The 18411-nt window shown below is 41.5% G+C and overlaps 1 protein-coding gene across 2 annotated transcripts in view; it reads left to right on the top strand.

The window, feature by feature from the left end:
• Nucleotides 1–720: 720 nt before the first annotated feature.
• LOC309524629 (contactin-3-like) overlaps nt 721–18411 on the top strand; it is a 194731-nt gene continuing 177040 nt past the window's right edge. Inside the window, exon 1 of one of the 2 annotated variants that reach the window (XM_082209411.1) lies at nt 721–1024. The gene's annotated coding sequence lies outside the window, so the exon portion shown is untranslated. The remainder of the gene's footprint in view (nt 1025–18411) is intronic. The other variant, XM_082209410.1, reaches the window with a different exon arrangement.

Here is an 18411-nt window from a genome sequence, read left to right on the forward strand (position 1 = left end):
AAATATTGGGGTGGGGGGGGGGGAGAGAGCGCCCATCGGTCTAAAGAAGTCGTATTAGTGTTAGGCAGGCTTGTTTCCCTTCTGCAACCACGAAGCACTGGAAACTGGGATCAACTTAGTCCCAACAACGCAAATCGCCTCAGAAATAAGTCCCGGGTTTGGGGTCCTCTGGTTAAACGCACCCAGGACTGCAGCTTCTGCGTTGTTGCGGATAGCGAGCCCCTTAAGGCGCTTCTCCCACGTCCGCGCCTTCCCCGCTTCTTTATCAACGAGGCGAAGGAGGAGGAGAGGAGCAGCAGCAGCGAGCATGTGCAGAGTGCCTTTTCCACAGGGCTCTGCCAAACAGCGAAGAGCAGGGCGGTCGCCCTCTTTCGTATGATACATACACACACACTGTACTTAAATATATAATACCTAAAAACCCAGCCTCTACAGCTTCTGCCCTTGGGAGAAGAAGGGACACGAGGCACGTTCACCACCAACGCGCCGCCGTCCACACACACACACACACACACGCCGTTATTTTTAATTTTCGGCAAGGTGACGTCGCCTTGTGCCAGGAGGAAGGCGAGCGGGGCGGGGGGGGGGCGCTGCTAAAAAGAAGGGGGGGAAAGGTGGCAGAACGTGCGAGAGGGGCGCGCGCGCCTGTGTGTGCATGAGAGAGATGTGAAGAGGAGCGTCTTGTCTGTGTGCGCGCGCCCTCGCCCGCGCGTGTATGTGGAGGAATCCGGCGCTGCGCAAGAGCCTCCCCTGCTTTTCCCGCGCGCCTCGTTCCGCGCGCCTCCTCCTCCCCTTCTTCTCTCTGCCCCTCGCCCTCTCCTCTCTTTCGCTCCTCGAACATCGCGGGGCCGGCGAGCGCGGCGCTGTTGTCGCAGCTCCAGAAGAGGCGGCGGGCGCTGCGGGAGGAGCCGCACAGGATTACTTACCCAGGCTCGCGGCTGCTTCTTGTGGAAGTGCTGGTGGCGCAGGAGGAGGGGGGGGGGAATAAAACCGGAACAGAGCGCGCCGACGACGACGACGGCAGGTGGGTTGCCGAACTAGGGCACGGAGCGGGGGGGGGGGAGTTTCTGTCAGGGGGTCTAAAACAAAATGGGGGGGGGGGTTGCAACGAACTTTTGCAAGGAAGCTAGTGGGGGTCTCCGCCCCGCCCAGCCCAGCCTGCGTTGGTGGTGGGGTTCTTCTTCGGTCCTCGTCTGCCGAGAGAGTTGGGAACGAGGGAGATGTGTCACGTTTCCTAACCGCCTCAATTTGCTTTCTTTCAACTTTGGGAGCGAAGTTTATTTGGGGGGTGGGGGGTGTCTTATGGTGGTACCGATGCCTGCCGAGGCTGCTTTCAAGCTGGTGGGAAAGCTGCGAGACGTTTCGGCGTTGTCCTTTTATTTCTCGTGCTCTCTGAGCTGCTTCTTCCTGCTTAAGTGTTGAGACAGGGCGCTGCTATGTGATTTGCGAGGCGCCAGGCTCAAGTTTTTGTTTTTATTTCTTCCCCATCTCCTCGCCGCTCTCTGCTTGGTCCCTTTTTTTTTATTGCCGGCATCATTTCCGAATGCACATTCGCTTTAAAAGCAAAACAAAAAGCCAGCTGTCACCTTTCCTCTTCTGCTGCCGTTCGCAGCAGCCTCCTTTTTTTTTTTTTTTTTAGCTCTGCCAAAGAGAGGCGAAGTCGACGAAAACCTTGCATTTTGTGGGGTGGAAAGAAGACTCCAGGGGTTGTTCTCTGAGGCGCTGACTGTCTGAAAGCAGATCCTCTTGCCTCTCCCTTTTCCCCTTTGCTGTCACTTCGTTTGTAAGAACAAACTCATTATAAAAACATACACAAAACAACTCCTGCGTTAGGTTGATGGGACGGTAAGCAGAGAACAAACAAATAGGCAGCTCTGAGAGTAAAGGACATAAACAAAAGTTCACTGGTTTTGTGTGTGTGTGTGTGTGTGTGTGTGTGTGTGTGTGGCATCTTAAAGACTAATAGATTTGCAATGCAAGCCCCTAATCAGAAGGAAGTGTTTATTAGGATTGCAGCCTTATTGTGGTACAAGCTTCCATGGAGTTGGAGCCCACTTCATCGGATGCATAAAGTGTTATTTAGTTGTAAATAATAATGATATGCAAGCTTTACAGCTCTGTGCTTTCATTTCACAGAGCACATTCCTTCACTCCTGTGCTCAAAGGAGAGGGGGGGGGGTTTCTAATGTGCCCCCAAACTAAAATGGGGACAGGATATTAGCAAGGCAAAATCTCAAGATCAATTGCAGTAAAATAAATGAAGGCAGATTAATCCACACAAGCCCCACCTGGGGCTATATTGCTCTTGTATATTAAAGTGTGGGGGGGATCTGTTTTGGAAGTGTAGATATTATCAATGATTATTACAGAGGGCTGTCAATGACTCACACCATCTGCATTACTCATGGGATTTTATTGTTAAATCACCTGTAAAACAATCACATTCCCCGTGTCTTTAATTTGTGTTTAAATGTTATCTTGCAGTACTGAATGCAGAATGCATTCCCTAAAAATCATTTTTTAAAAGAACAACCCCTGACATTTGGAGCTAGGGAAAAATACTGCTCCATTCTCCTGTGCTTCTCTTTAGCAGCATGAGCAATGGAAGATGCTAATGCTGCTCTGTTCCAACCGATCTATAATGTTAGCTTTACTGACTGAATATCTTTTTTTGCTCTCACTTTTGTGAGCACTAGGGGTCAGATGCTTTCTGCTGATGATTAAAAATGAGCTTTCATTGAGCATTGCTTTATTTGTAAACTGAAGTGTTTGTTTTATATAATCCAATTAGAAGGGTGACAAAACTACAGTCTCCCTCTCTAACAACCCCCAATCAAAAAGATTCCTTGAGAGTAAACTTGCTTTGCTTCATATTTCCAGTTTATAAAAAATAAATTAAATCAGGGATCCTCTTGAGACAAAAAAGATAGTTATTTCATGCTTCATAGTTTGCTCTTGGTAAGCGATTGCAGATGAATAGGTGGTCACCATTAAAATATCAATTAATTTTACTGGATCATTTAGATTGGCAGGTCGTCCTGCCATTCTAGGGCTGTTCTCTATAACATGTTCCTTAATGCTTGGTACTCTTAATTTTGAATGTATTTGCCAGTCCATTTCTCAGTGTTAGATACTGTGACTTACTGATTTATCACTCTTGGATCTTTTGTGGCTGCATTTGATAGGGTTGTTCTGACCCACTTATGCATTCCAGGATTGAGCAAGAACTGGCTTTTATGTCGTTTAAGTTGCAGTTTGCAGCCTTATACCAATATACCTTGGAGTAAATCCCATTGAACTAAAGAAACATGATTCTAAATAGACTTGTACAGGATTGCACTGTTGTTGTTCTTACCAGTTGACTTGACCGCAGACATATATTACACCTTGCTTTTTTCCAAAATCACAGAGTGCATACTTCTCAAGAAGAAAGTCCCAAGTTCAGTCCCTGGGGATTGCATTGAAAATTATATTGTATAATATGGCTTGGGAAATCCCCAGTCTTGGAGAGCCACTGCCAGTTGAGAGTAGACAGTACTGTGCTGTATGAACCAATGATCTGATTTTGTAGGTGGCAGCTTCTTGTATACACAGATGGTCAGAAAGACCATTGGATACCCCCCCCCCATTCAACTAGGCTTGTAGTTTAATCCCTTTCAACAGCATGTGATAATGCTGCCAAATGCAGCACAAGCTGCGTTACCCAATTTTGACGGTTGTGGCTGAAGTTTTATGGGCACTTTGGAAACTTGTTATAAAAGAAATTTGATTTCTGACTGAGATGCTTGCATGCAGAGTTTCAGATGAGAGTGACTTTTTTAACGGACAAAGCCATAAACAAGAAATAAGGATTTATAACAGAGGTTCTCTCTGACGTTTATGGCACTGCAAATAACATTTCTGAGATGCATGCAGACAGGTGTGGAAATGTATTCATTATAAACGCATCTTGGTTTCAGAGGCACATGAAACATGATTTAAAAAGAGTGTTTGACAGAATTATTTAATAGAAGCTTGTAACATTAGCTGCAGAAATCCTGATCAGTTCTGGATCTTTAAAAAGTTTGACTTCCTGATAGTCTTGGTCATTTTTGTCTTGAGGGCAACTGATGTGCATGCTTTGACATTTCAGAATTTTGAGATTCCAGATATGCTGGAATGTAGGCATTATATCTTCATTATATTTTCACCGACTATTAAGCCTTTATATGACACAAACAGTATGTATCCTATGGTCATACAGAACTAGGGAAAGAAAGCCCTATGGAATATAAATACAATAACTTTACAGCCCCCCGCCAAGCATTCTTAGAAATTTAGCTATGATTGTTTTCCTAATGTAAGGTTCTGAACAGAATACCCAATAGTCATGGGGATAACTTCAATGTTGGGCAATGTTGGACCTGTGTGGAAAAGTTCCAGTGGGATTGTACTGTGTGTCAGATCTGAAGCTAAGAGTAACTTATTTAAAGATTGATATCTGACTTTCGGTTTAATTTTTGAAAGGTTACTAACAAAGAAACACCTATCATTCTCTTGTCAGGACAAGGTCTAAGTGTAATAAAATTTTGTTTGGGAAAGACAGTAGTGTTAAATTTTGTATTGTGTTAATCAGGCATGTATGAAAAGAAAACTACACATCATTCAAATACTTGTACATATGTGCTTTCCATGTTCCTATCTTGCCTGGGAAGCTTGTGTGCATATATATGGAAGATTTCACCATCACTTTACATTATTGCTTTAACGTGAAATATATCAGTATTGCATGCGTGGGTGTGTGACTGGTCCTATCTGTGTAGCCCAGGGATAGGCAACATGGTGTCCTCCAGAGATGTTGTTGGACTTCATTTCCCATAATCCTTGACCATTGGCCACACTGTCTGGGGATCATGGGAGTTGTAGTATAACAACATCTGAGGGCACCATGTTGACTACCTATCTTTTCTTCTTCTTTTTTGCTATTTTGAAGTGAGTTGTTCAAAACCCAGCATGCTTTGAGAGAAAGCATGTAGAGTGTGCTTGGCATGCTTGTTTCGGTTGTGAATGAAGAAGAGGATTTGTAGCGCTGGACCAAAATACCTGATCTACAGGGTCTGTAATTTTCTTGTCTGCTAATCTTTAAAAGAGGCACTGAAAAGCTCTCTATAGTCACCTTTGTATATGTCTGGTTGATTAGATGAAGACCATTTGATGCTGCACACAGTCTATAATTTCTTTTGGATTATGGGGAATTATCAGAAGTTGATAGTAGATTCAGGAGTTGTGGCACTTCCCATGGAATTTGGAGGACAAAATACTACATTTAGTGTTATATCCTTATATTTGTAAAGCCACTGTAGGCCTGCTCAGAAGTTTCCAAAACCTAGGAGAACAGATTAGACAATCCAGAAACCCACTGTGTTTTTAAATTTAATCCAGTAAATCTAGGGTTGCCATATTTCAAAAAGTATAAACCAGGGCACCCTTTTTTTGTAAGATCCCAAAATTGTTGACCTTTTTTTTAAATAAAATTGTTGTACAAAAATGCCCAAAACCCTGCGATTTTTTGATTGATTTGCCTAAGATCCAGGACAAAGTGCCACATTTTGGAAATTCACCCCAGACGTTATTTCTACCTTTGAAATCCCAGTAATCATATTGTATAATATGGCTTGGAAAACCCCCAGTCTTGGAGAGCCACTGCCAGTTGAGAGTAGACAGCACTAGGCTGTATGAACCAATGATCTGATTTTGTAGGTGGCAGCTCTAGTAAATCAAATTATACCTGAATCAGAATGAACAGGAGTCCGTGATCTCTAACAGAAGGACTCAGTTTATGACTAAACACCGTATCCAGCTTCTGAAAAAGAAGCCTGACTTGGAGATCCTTGGCTTGATAATGAAATGGCAGTTGTTGATAGCTTTTCAAGTTTGGTAGTTTAGACAACTGGTAAATGGAAATTGGGGCTAATTTTTAAAAAGAGTTAATGCATGTTTCAAAAGCAACATGATTTAGCATCACTATCACCTTGTGGTTAATCGGAGTAAAATGAGACTTGAGTCAACCCTTCCCAATGATAACACTTGATGGCACTCTCAGCAAGAATATCACTTTATCTAACCAATTACACAGGGCAATCATCATGTTTGTCATGGCAGCTTTTGAGCCATACACTGCATACATAGGTAGTTATTGAAAGGATTTCTTGGTAGGAGATACTTGCACGACCGCTTCTATCTATTGCCTTTATCAATTCTATTTCTGAAATGCCAACAAAATGATAATAATTTTAAAAGAAATACCATGCATGATGCATTATAGCTTGTTATTTTTTAAAAAACCCAATATGATTTATATGTCTATTTATTCCTGTATTTTCTTTTATACATGTATATGCTACTCTTTAACCAAAAGCTTCACAGAGCAGCTTATAAGGGAATAGAGTAACAATAGCATTGGTGTAAGCTTTCACGAAACACAAAAATCAATAAAACCAGAAATTAATACTGCAGATTACAATACCCAACATTTTAAAAGGCTGAGTGGTAAAAGACTATATTTGCAGATTCTCTGTTAAGACTGGATCTAAAGTTGGTCTGAATTGGATCTAAGTAATGCACCATCTAGAAACTTTTGAAGTTATGTGGCCTCCACTCATTCAAGCAGTTTGCCTAAGAAGGGTATACCTACCACTGGTTGATAGTTGTTGAAATTCTCAGGATCCAGGGAAACTTCTTGGGTGCAGACTCACAATAATCTCTTGGAAGATATGATATATCTTCTAATACAATGATAAAAGATTAGGTGGTAGAATCAGAAAATTTGTCTTACATAATTAAAAATAACATCAAAAAAAAAAATTATTCCTTGTTTCTTTAGTTCTCTAGTATTTCCAAGCATCCTATTTACTCCTCTGCACTTTCTAGACCTATAGGACATAGCTTGGGCAGTATTACATGTTACCTGGTAGTTCTGAAATATGTTCATTAAAAACAAGAAAAATCTTAAAATAGAGATTCCATTTAGAAAAAAATTCTGGTTGCACTGGTGTATAAAGCTAGCATATAAGAATCAATAAAGAAAATAACAGGGTAACTGATCTGCATATTTTGAAATGATTCTTTTCTACTGTTTCGTTACTTTTTTGCTACTTTGCATTGTGCCTTGCCTGCAAAGGAAGTATCATGAGAGACTGTTAGCTTCCCCTTCCATGCCTAGTGCTGTGAAATAATTTGCAAATGGATTTATAGAACAGGAATTTGTAAAACCCTTTTCCCAGCCTTAGGTCAGATTTTCCCATTTGTTTTGTGGTTACAGAATGAACGGAAAAGGGAGGTTTTAATGATAGGAAGAAAGCAAACTGTGCAGAATTCAATTGTTCAATGTTTTCCTATTTCCAAAGAGCACTGTGACTCCTGATTACTACATCGTGGGTTGAAGTTGGTCAGAGCAACAGTCTAATACGGATTCTGTAAGAACAGGGAAATGGCTTCAATTTGCAGGCATTTCATTATCAGTTTTCTTGGTAGAGATGTTTTGGGTGACTAATGTAATCTCCCTCTCATTTTGTATCCAAATAGGAGAGGCCCAGAACTACTCAGTACAGTAGTATGCATTTGCTGGTTGCAGTCACTTTTTGTTGCTGTTGCCTGTTCTGCAATTCATGACCTAGAATGGATCTTTCCATATTACTAGATGTATTTTGCCATTTAAGAGTGCCTATTCAAAAAGTTGGATTGGGAACAGCAATGGGGCATCTGTTTTACCTTATGAGTTGCCATACATCTGTGATGGCAATTCCCTCAATGTACCAAGGGGAAATTTGTGCGAATGTCACCTGACTAAGCCCTGGCTACACAGTTCACACTATTGTGATTCTTTGAATGAGATACCAGCATCTTTAAATATTCCCTCTGCAATCTTTGGCTGACAATGAAGTTGCTCCAAGAAATGAACAGAATAACAAAATGCTCAAACCATTTTTTTTTGTTCTTCATTTAAGTTTTTGAAACTTTGTATGCATGGGTGAATTTGAGGAACACTGAAATTAGGCTTTATCGGTTTGAAAAAGGGATGGCTTATTTCTCCCTCCTTTGCATTAATTTATTTTGTACTTAGTTATAATTTTGCTACCAAATACAACAAGTTTAGTGATAGTTTTTAAAATTTCTGCAACCAAAGAAGAAGCATTTAGCCATCATATATTTTCTCTACTTTCTTCTGAACATTGTACTTTTGCTAGCGTTGGGGAGGTTTGATACATTGACTTTTAGCTTGGACCTGCAAACAGATCAGCAGTTAAGTGCATGGTTGTATCCAACTATTTCCTACTCACAGTAGACCCAATAAAATTAATGGATCTTAGTTAGTCATAGTCATTTATTTCAGTGGGCCTTCTCTGAATAGTACTAACATACAGTACAACGTTCCAGTAGTAAATTCCGGTTCTCAACTCACCTTCCTATTGCAGACTGAGTAAGACAATTTCCTATAAATTTTTGTATGAAAATTAAAGGGAGAATAACATCTCTCTCTCACACACATACACACTGTCCACAAATGTTTTCTGTATATTTTTTACATTCATCTGCCATGCTTACAGGTTTGTTTTGTACAGATTTGACAGTAGTGTACAAAAAATTCAAAACAACAATATTAAGCAAATATATCACATTAAAATTAAAAGCATCAGTCAAAATGTTAAGAATAGAAACCATCAAGGACAAAATTAGCAGATACACAATGTGATGCTTTTTGAAAAGTAAAAGTTTTAAGTTGCCTTCTTAAAGACAATAAGGAGGAGGATTTATGTCAGTGTTGGGGAACCTGTGGTTTTCCAGATGTTTATTTATTATTAAATTTATATTCTACCCTTCCTCCTAAAAGGAGTCCAGGGTGGCAAACAACGAGTGATAAAATAATAAAAGCACTTTAAATGTTTTCCAATGCTATTTGACTGATTTGCATATTTTGAAATGATTCTTTTCTACTGTTTCGTTACTTTTTTGCTACTTTGCATTGTGCCTTGCCTGCAAAGGAAGTCTCATGAGAGACTGTTAGCTCCCCCTTCCATGCCTAGCGCTGTGAAATAATTTGCAAATGGATTTATAGAACAGGAATTTGTAAAACCCTTTTCCCAGCCTTAGGTCAGATTTTCCCATTTGTTTTGTGGTTACAGAATGAATGGAAAAGGGAGGTTTTAATGATAGGAAGAAAGCAAACTGTGCAGAATTCAATTGTTCAATGTTTTCCTATTTCCAAAGAGCATTGTGACTCCTGATTACTACATCGTGGGTTGAAGTTGGTCAGAGCAACAGTCTAATACGGATTCTGTAAGAACAGGGAAATGGCTTCAATTTGCAGGCATTTCATTATCAGTTTTCTTGGTAGAGATGTTTTGGGTGACTAATGTAATCTCCCTCTCATTTTGTATCCAAATAGGAGAGGCCCAGAACTACTCAGTACAGTAGTATGCATTTGCTGGTTGCAGTCACTTTTTGTTGCTGTTGCCTGTTCTGCAATTCATGACCTAGAATGGATCTTTCCATATTACTAGATGTATTTTGCCGTTTAAGAGTGCCTATTCAAAAAGTTGGATTGGGAACAGCAATGGGGCATCTGTTTTACCTTATGAGTTGCCATACATCTGTGATGGCAATTCCCTCAATATACCAAGGGGAAATTTGTGCGAATGTCACCTGACTAAGCCCTGGCTACACAGTTCACACTATTGTGATTCTTTGAATGAGATACCAGCATCTTTAAATATTCCCACTGCAATCTTTGGCTGACAATGAAGTTGCTCCAAGAAATGAACAGAATAACAAAATGCTCAAACCATTTTTTGTTTTGTTTTGTTCTTCATTTAAGTTTTTGAAACTTTGTATGCATGGGTGAATTTGAGGAACACTGAAATTAGGCTTTATCGGTTTGGAAAAGGGATGGCTTATTTCTCCCTCCTTTGCATTAATTTATTTTTTACTTAGTTATAATTTTGCTACCAAGTTTAGTGATAGTTTTTAAAATTTCTGCAACCAAAGAAGAAGCATTTAGCCATCATATATTTTCTCTACTTTCTTCTGAACATTGTACTCTTGCTATCGTTGGGGAGGTTTGATACATTGGCTTTTAGCTTGGACCTGCAAACAGATCAGCAGTTAAGTGCATGGTTGTATCCAACTATTTCCTACTCACAGTAGACCCAATAAAATTAATGGATCTTAGTTAGTCATAGTCATTTATTTCAGTGGGCCTTCTCTGAATAGTACTAACATACAGTACAACGTTCCAGTAGTAAATTCCTGTTCTCAGCTCACCTTCCTATTGCAGACTGAGTAAGACAATTTCCTATAAATTTTTATATGAAAATTAAAGGGAGAATAGCATCTCTCTCACACACACATACACACTGTCCACAAATGTTTTCTGTATATTTTTTACATTCATCTGCCATGCTTACAGGTTTGTTTTGTACAGATTTGACAGTAGTGTACAAAAAATTCAAAACAACAATATTAAGCAAATATATCACATTAAAATTAAAAGCATCAGTCAAAATGTTAAGAATAGAAACCATCAAGGACAAAATAGCAGATACACAATGTGATGCTTTTTGAAAAGTAAAAGTTTTAAGTTGCCTTCTTAAAGACAATAAGGAGGAGGATTTATGTCAGTGTTGGGGAACCTGTGGTTTTCCAGATGTTTATTTATTATTAAATTTATATTCTACCCTTCCTCCTAAAAGGAGTCCAGGGTGGCAAACAACGAGTGATAAAATAATAAAAGCACTTTAAATGTTTTCCAATGCTATTTGACTCCAGTTCCCATCAGCTCCAGCCAACATGCTAATTCGTTAGGGATGATGTGTGTTGGAGCCGAGCAACATCTGAAGCACCACAGGTTCCTCATTGTGGTTTTATGTGCTTCTCTTATAAGAAGATTCCAGAGCATGGAGTTGCCACTGGGGAGGCCCTGTATTTTATTGAAGATTATTTCTCCCTTGTTCACACGTGCAGAAGAATGGAAAATTGAAACATACGAAACAGCCTTATATTGAGTCACACCTTTGTCCCATCCAGCTCAGTATTGTTGACACTGGCTGGCGGTGACTCTTCAGGTTTTACCAGCCCTACCAGGAGATGCCAAAGGCTGAACCTGGGACCTTCTGTTTGCAAGAATACCTCCCAGATAAAACACCCACCCATCCCCAAGTGGGAATGAAGTGGAACAGTTTTGATGTCATAGAGTGGACTGTGTCATTTTGGGTGGTGAGTGGGGGAAATTGACACTTTCAAATTATTTCATATGTTAAAAATGCTCCATATATATATATATATATATATATATATATATATATATGCAGGTTTTGGTGTCTTCGGGTGTCTTCCCGTGTAAGAGTCGGGGTGTCTGGGCGACGTTTCGACGAGGTCTCACTCGTCATCTTCAGGCTGGTGCTTTCGGCTTCTTGTTACTGGAACAGAGCAGAATCTGGTGTTTGAGTTCCTATAAATACTGTTGAGGGGTGTGGTGTATAGCCTCCAACGTTCTGGGCAGAGAGGAAGTTCCTAGATTAGTGTGCCTTTTCTTCTTTTGTTCCTTAATTACTTGAGGGATATCTTGAGTGATTTCATGAGTGATATTCTGAATACCACTGGGTGGGTCATTAAGTGTAGATTAGTTGCTAAAGCTTTTGTGTCTTGACCTCTTGAGCTTGTGAAGAGTTTTTCTGAGAAGATGGCTGTGCTGCATTTAGTTGTGCTCTGGCTTGGCTTCGTGTATAGGGGCGAGCTGTGATTTTGTGCCTTGTGCCAGCCAGATCTGTGTAGGGATTGCAGGGGGGTGCAGCATCCGGAGGTGCCACTATAGTTTGGCTACTGGATGGAGTCTGTAATATGTCTGTGGAGAGGGTCTGGGTTTGGGTCTGGTGTGGTTGATTGGTGACGGCGTTCTGTGTGCCTCTGGTTCTGGTGTCGGTTTTTGTGGGGAGGGCTAATTTCCAGATGTCTGGCAGGCGGGACGTGTCGTCACGCTTGTTCATGTTGTGAGGGTGTTTCTCTATCTCGATGGCTTCCATGATTATTCTCTTGTGGTGATGTTCCATGTTAAAGAGCAATTTGGAATCTGCAAAATTAATTTCGTGTCCTGTTTCTTTCATGTGTTGGAAAAGAGAGGAAGTTTTTTCTTCTTTTTTGACGGCATTCTTGTGTTCTGCGATACGTGCATTTATTCGTCTGTTTGTTTGTCCAATGTACGTGGCTGGGCAGACTTTGCAGGGTATTTCATAGACCCCTTGGTTTTCCAGCTGGATTTTGTCTTTTGGGTTTCTGAGGATATTGGCTATTTTTTGGTTGGTGCAGAAGGCTGTTTTGATATTGTGTTTATGGAGGATTTTGCTAATTTTGTCTGTAGTGCCCTTGATATAAGGAAGGAGGGCCATGCCATTGTTTTCTTCTGTGTCTTGGTTTTTGGGGGGTGTTTCTTTTTGGATTAGCTTCGTAACCCTGTTTTTCTGGTATCCATTGGCGATTAACACATTTGAGAGATTCTGTAGCTCAGTTGTCAAGTGGTCTTTGTCAGCCAGGCGTTTGGTTCTGGAGATGAGAGTCTTGGCTACGGAGTTTATTTGTGCAGGGTGGTGGTGTGATTGTGCATGTAAGTAGCGGTTGGTGTGTGTTTTTTTCCGGTAGATAGTGTGTCCTAGGGAGCCATCAGGTTTTTTGTAGATTAGGACGTCAAGAAAGGGGAGTTGGTTGTTGTCTTCTATTTCCATAGTGAATTGTATTTTGGGGTGTAGGCTGTTGAGATGTGTGAGGAAGCTATCTAGTTTTTCTTTCCCGTGTGGCCAAATTACAAAGGTGTCGTCAACATATCTGAGCCAAAGTTTGGGTTTGTGTTCTGACTTGTCTAAAGCATTGGTTTCAAAGTGTTCCATGTACAAATTTGCGATGACCGGTGAGAGGGGTGATCCCATAGGTGCTCCTTCTATCTGTTTGTATCTTTGTCCATTGTGGATGAAGTACGTGTTGGTTAGGCAGTGGTTGGTCAGGTCCAGGATGTATTTGGGGGGATTGTATTTGTTTTGGATGGCTGTCAAGGCTTCATTAATGGGTACTTGAGTGAAGAGAGATAAAACATCGAAGCTCACAAGAAGGTCATCGGGATGTAGGTATTGCTTCTTTATTGTTTCTATGAACTGGAAGGAGTTAGTAACGTGTGAAGCGATGGCTTCTGCATAGGGCTGAAGTTGCTTAGCGAGAAATTTAGCGAGATTTTGTAGAGGTGAGCCTATGGAGCTGACTATTGGTCTGAGTGGTGTTCCTTCTTTGTGTATCTTGGGGAGACCGTAGAGTTTGGGGCATCTGGATGATTTTTCTCTGGGGATGATTCTTAGCTGGATTTGCAGTCGCCCCGAGACGCATCCCCACGGAAAACATCATATGCGGAGTCGAAGCTAGCCTGACCAAAATCGACCCAGATGAAGCCAATAAAATCAGACTTGAAGTCACCAACATCCTCTGCTCCAGCAAACCACCCAGAAGCAATTTACACAAAGAAGAACAGAAAGCACTCACCAACCTGAGGAAAGACAACAACATAATCATTCTCCCAGCAGACAAAGGCAACGCCACTGTTGTGATGAACACATCGGACTACCAAGCAAAACTATCAAATCTACTCCAAGACCCTACCTACCAACCTATAAAAACAGATCCCACCACCTATCTGGAAAAAACCACCAAATCCAAAATAAAAGCCTCTCCTATCAGTGAAGAAATCCAGCTAAGAATCATCCCCAGAGAAAAATCATCCAGATGCCCCAAACTCTACGGTCTCCCCAAGATACACAAAGAAGGAACACCACTCAGACCAATAGTCAGCTCCATAGGCTCACCTCTACAAAATCTCGCTAAATTTCTCGCTAAGCAACTTCAGCCCTATGCAGAATCCATCGCTTCACACGTTACTAACTCCTTCCAGTTCATAGAAACAATAAAGAAGCAATACCTACATCCCGATGACCTTCTTGTGAGCTTCGATGTTGTATCTCTCTTCACTCAAGTACCCATTAATGAAGCCTTGACAGCCATCCAAAACAAATACAATCCCCCCAAATACATCCTGGACCTGACCAACCACTGCCTAACCAACACGTACTTCATCCACAATGGACAAAGATACAAACAGATAGAAGGAGCACCTATGGGATCACCCCTCTCACCGGTCATCGCAAATTTGTACATGGAACACTTTGAAACCAATGCTTTAGACAAGTCAGAACACAAACCCAAACTTTGGCTCAGATATGTTGACGACACCTTTGTAATTTGGCCACACGGGAAAGAAAAACTAGATAGCTTCCTCACACATCTCAGCAGCCTACACCCCAAAATACAATTCACTATGGAAATAGAAGACAACAACCAACTCCCCTTTCTTGACGTCCTAATCTACAAAAAACCTGATGGCTCCCTAGGACACACCATCTACCGGAAAAAAACACACACCAACCGCTACTTACATGCACAATCACACCACCACCCTGCACAAATAAACTCCGTAGCCAAGACTCTCATCTCCAGAACCAAACGCCTGGCTGACAAAGACCACTTGACAACTGAGCTACAGAATCTCTCAAATGTGTTAATCGCCAATGGATACCAGAAAAACAGGGTTACGAAGCTAATCCAAAAAGAAACACCCCCCAAAAACCAAGACACAGAAGAAAACAATGGCATGGCCCTCCTTCCTTATATCAAGGGCACTACAGACAAAATTAGCAAAATCCTCCATAAACACAATATCAAAACAGCCTTCTGCACCAACCAAAAAATAGCCAATATCCTCAGAAACCCAAAAGACAAAATCCAGCTGGAAAACCAAGGGGTCTATGAAATACCCTGCAAAGTCTGCCCAGCCACGTACATTGGACAAACAAACAGACGAATAAATGCACGTATCGCAGAACACAAGAATGCCGTCAAAAAAGAAGAAAAAACTTCCTCTCTTTTCCAACACATGAAAGAAACAGGACACGAAATTAATTTTGCAGATTCCAAATTGCTCTTTAACATGGAACATCACCACAAGAGAATAATCATGGAAGCCATCGAGATAGAGAAACACCCTCACAACATGAACAAGCGTGACGACACGTCCCGCCTGCCAGACATCTGGAAATTAGCCCTCCCCACAAAAACCGACACCAGAACCAGAGGCACACAGAACGCCGTCACCAATCAACCACACCAGACCCAAACCCAGACCCTCTCCACAGACATATTACAGACTCCATCCAGTAGCCAAACTATAGTGGCACCTCCGGATGCTGCACCCCCCTGCAATCCCTACACAGATCTGGCTGGCACAAGGCACAAAATCACAGCTCGCCCCTATACACGAAGCCAAGCCAGAGCACAACTAAATGCAGCACAGCCATCTTCTCAGAAAAACTCTTCACAAGCTCAAGAGGTCAAGACACAAAAGCTTTAGCAACTAATCTACACTTAATGACCCACCCAGTGGTATTCAGAATATCACTCATGAAATCACTCAAGATATCCCTCAAGTAATTAAGGAACAAAAGAAGAAAAGGCACACTAATCTAGGAACTTCCTCTCTGCCCAGAACGTTGGAGGCTATACACCACACCCCTCAACAGTATTTATAGGAACTCAAACACCAGATTCTGCTCTGTTCCAGTAACAAGAAGCCGAAAGCACCAGCCTGAAGATGACGAGTGAGACCTCGTCGAAACGTCGCCCAGACACCCCGACTCTTACACGGGAAGACACCCGAAGACACCAAAACCTGCATTCCTGTACCCGTGAAAATCTACGAAAGCATATATATATATACACACACACACACACACACACACACACACACACACACAGTGGTACCTCGGGTTACATACGCTTCAAGTTACATACTCTTCAGGTTACAGACTCCGCTAACCCAGAAATAGTACCTCGGGTTAAGAACTTTGCTTCAGGATGAGAACAGAAATCGTGCTCCGGCGGCGCGCCAGCAGCAGGAGGCCCCATTAGCTAAAGTGGTGCTTCAGGTTAAGAACAGTTTCAGGTTAAGAACGGACCTCTGGAACGAATTAAGTACTTAACCTGAGGTACCACTGTATAGATATATATACAGTGGACACTCGGGTTGCGAGCATGATCCATGCGGGATGCACGTTCACATCCCGCAGCATTCACAACCTGCAGTGGCGCATCTGCGCACGTGTGGGTTGCGATTCGGCACTTCTGCGCATGCGCGACCGCTGAAACCCGCGACCGTCGAAACCCGTTCTGGTACTTCCGGGTTTCGGCAGGTGCGTAACCCGAAAAAACACTGTAACCCGAGGTATGACTATATATTAAGGTTGGCTTACCTTCCTTAAACAAGGAGATGAGAGTTTTCCTACTTCTGGGGAGAAGAATACCTGTAGTGAGCATAAGGTATGCTTGAACCTTCTGAGCACTCCAGGTTTCCTGGTAGGGGCAGGTGAGGATGTCCATAGACATGCTCCGATTAGATAGCTATTCTGGTCACTACCAGCAGGAGCAGAAGGTTCCAGTGGACCTCAGGCCAACTTCTTTAGCTCCCCAGAGGGATTATGAGGCATACCTAAAGCTTTTGGTCCTGCCAGACTTCCTGTTGGGATAGCGAGAGTACTCATGGGAGCAATCCTATGCATTCTGTTCTGCCCCAGGCATGGTTTGTCAGTTTTTGTGTACCTTACATTTATTGTGGGCAGCCGCACAGGGTTTCTGCCTAAGTTAAAAGTGAGGAAACACCCTGCCATGTAATTTAAGTAAAGTAAACCAATCCTTTTTCCTCCACCAAAGGCATGCATATTTTTTTCCACATCTTGTTGTTACTTTGTTGTGGAACGTTTATTTCTCCCTTACGCAGATGACACAACAAAACAACTGAGCTATAAGTAACAGACAGGCTCTTTGAAGAACTGAAGCTGTACTGTGGGATGTTTCCAATAATTTTCTTGTCCATCCCCACAAATAATAATTCTACTTTTTTCTATTTATATTCTTTGATTCTTAAAAAACAACCCTGAAATGCAGATTATGACTTTAGATTGCTAGCTGCAAATATTCTGTGCAGACATGTATTACAATGAACTCTTTCTTGGTAATTTAATATGAATTGACTGAATCCATTCTCCCCCGTTTTTACATAATTGTGTTAGCTATTTATGGTTATTGGGTCAGTTTTCCTGAATGTGATTAATATAAAATAAATAAGCAGACAGAGTAACAGAACACTATTAACAATGGTTATACTTTATGCATTCATGAAAGTATAATCTCTATATGACTAAGCTCTTCTGCACTTCGGAATATATTAATTTTAATACATTTTATGTTCTTCAGCTTCTCATCACAGCGTGCTACACAAGGACATTTTCTTCTTTTGCATTTGTACTTCATAAATTTGTCACCCCTTCTCATGGTATCTAAAATCTTTCTTGCAACCAAGTCCAAAGCCAAGATGGAAGACTTAGTTTCACCATTTTTGTCAATGTACTTCAAATGCTGATGGAGGTGCAGGAAGATAATCAGAGCACTATGTATATGTAAACTGCCCTTCTGTGGTAGCTAATTTTTAACATTAAGTGGATTTGCATATCTTATGTATTTTGAGGAATATTTAGATACAAACCTCAGCTAATATGCAGGCAGGCTAATCTGTGTGACTGCAATCTCGTGCACACTTACTTGCGTATTAAGTCTCATTGAACTCAGTGTCATTCCTGTGCAAATGGGGCTATCAGATTCCTGCAGTACAATCAGATTGGAGAATTGGGTCCAAAACTAACAAAATGAATTTCAGTAGGGTCAAATGTAAAGTTGCACACTTAGGCAAGAAGAACCAGCTGCACAAATATTAGATGGAGGACACCTGGCATGCCAGTAGTACATGGGGAAACGTTCTAGAGGTCTTAGTAGACCACAAGCTTAACATGAGTCAACAGTGTGATGCAGAAGCAAAAAAAGTTAATGCTTGTATCAACAGAAGCATAGTGTCCAGATCAAGAGAAGTAATAGTACTACTCTATTCAGTTTTAATCAGACCATTTTCTGGAGTACCTATGTCCAGTTCTGGGCACCACAATTGAAGAAGGATATTGACAAGCTGGAACATGTGCAGAGGAGGGCAACAAAGATGATCAAAGGTCTGGAAACCAAGCCTTATGAGGAACAGTTGAGGGAACTGGGTATGTTTAGCCTGGATAAGAGAAGACTGAGAGGATATAAGATTGTTGTTGTTGTTTAGTCGTGTCCGACTCTTCGTGACCCCATGGACCAGAGCACTCCAGGCACTCCTGTCTTCCATTGCCTCCCGCAGTTTGGTCAAACTCATGCTGGTAGCTTCAAAGACACTATCCAACCATCTCGTCCTCTGTCATCCCC

The sequence above is a fragment of the Podarcis vaucheri genome (assembly GCF_965113315.1).
Source record: "Podarcis vaucheri genome assembly, chromosome: 2".
NCBI classification, from domain to species: domain Eukaryota; kingdom Metazoa; phylum Chordata; class Lepidosauria; order Squamata; family Lacertidae; genus Podarcis; species Podarcis vaucheri.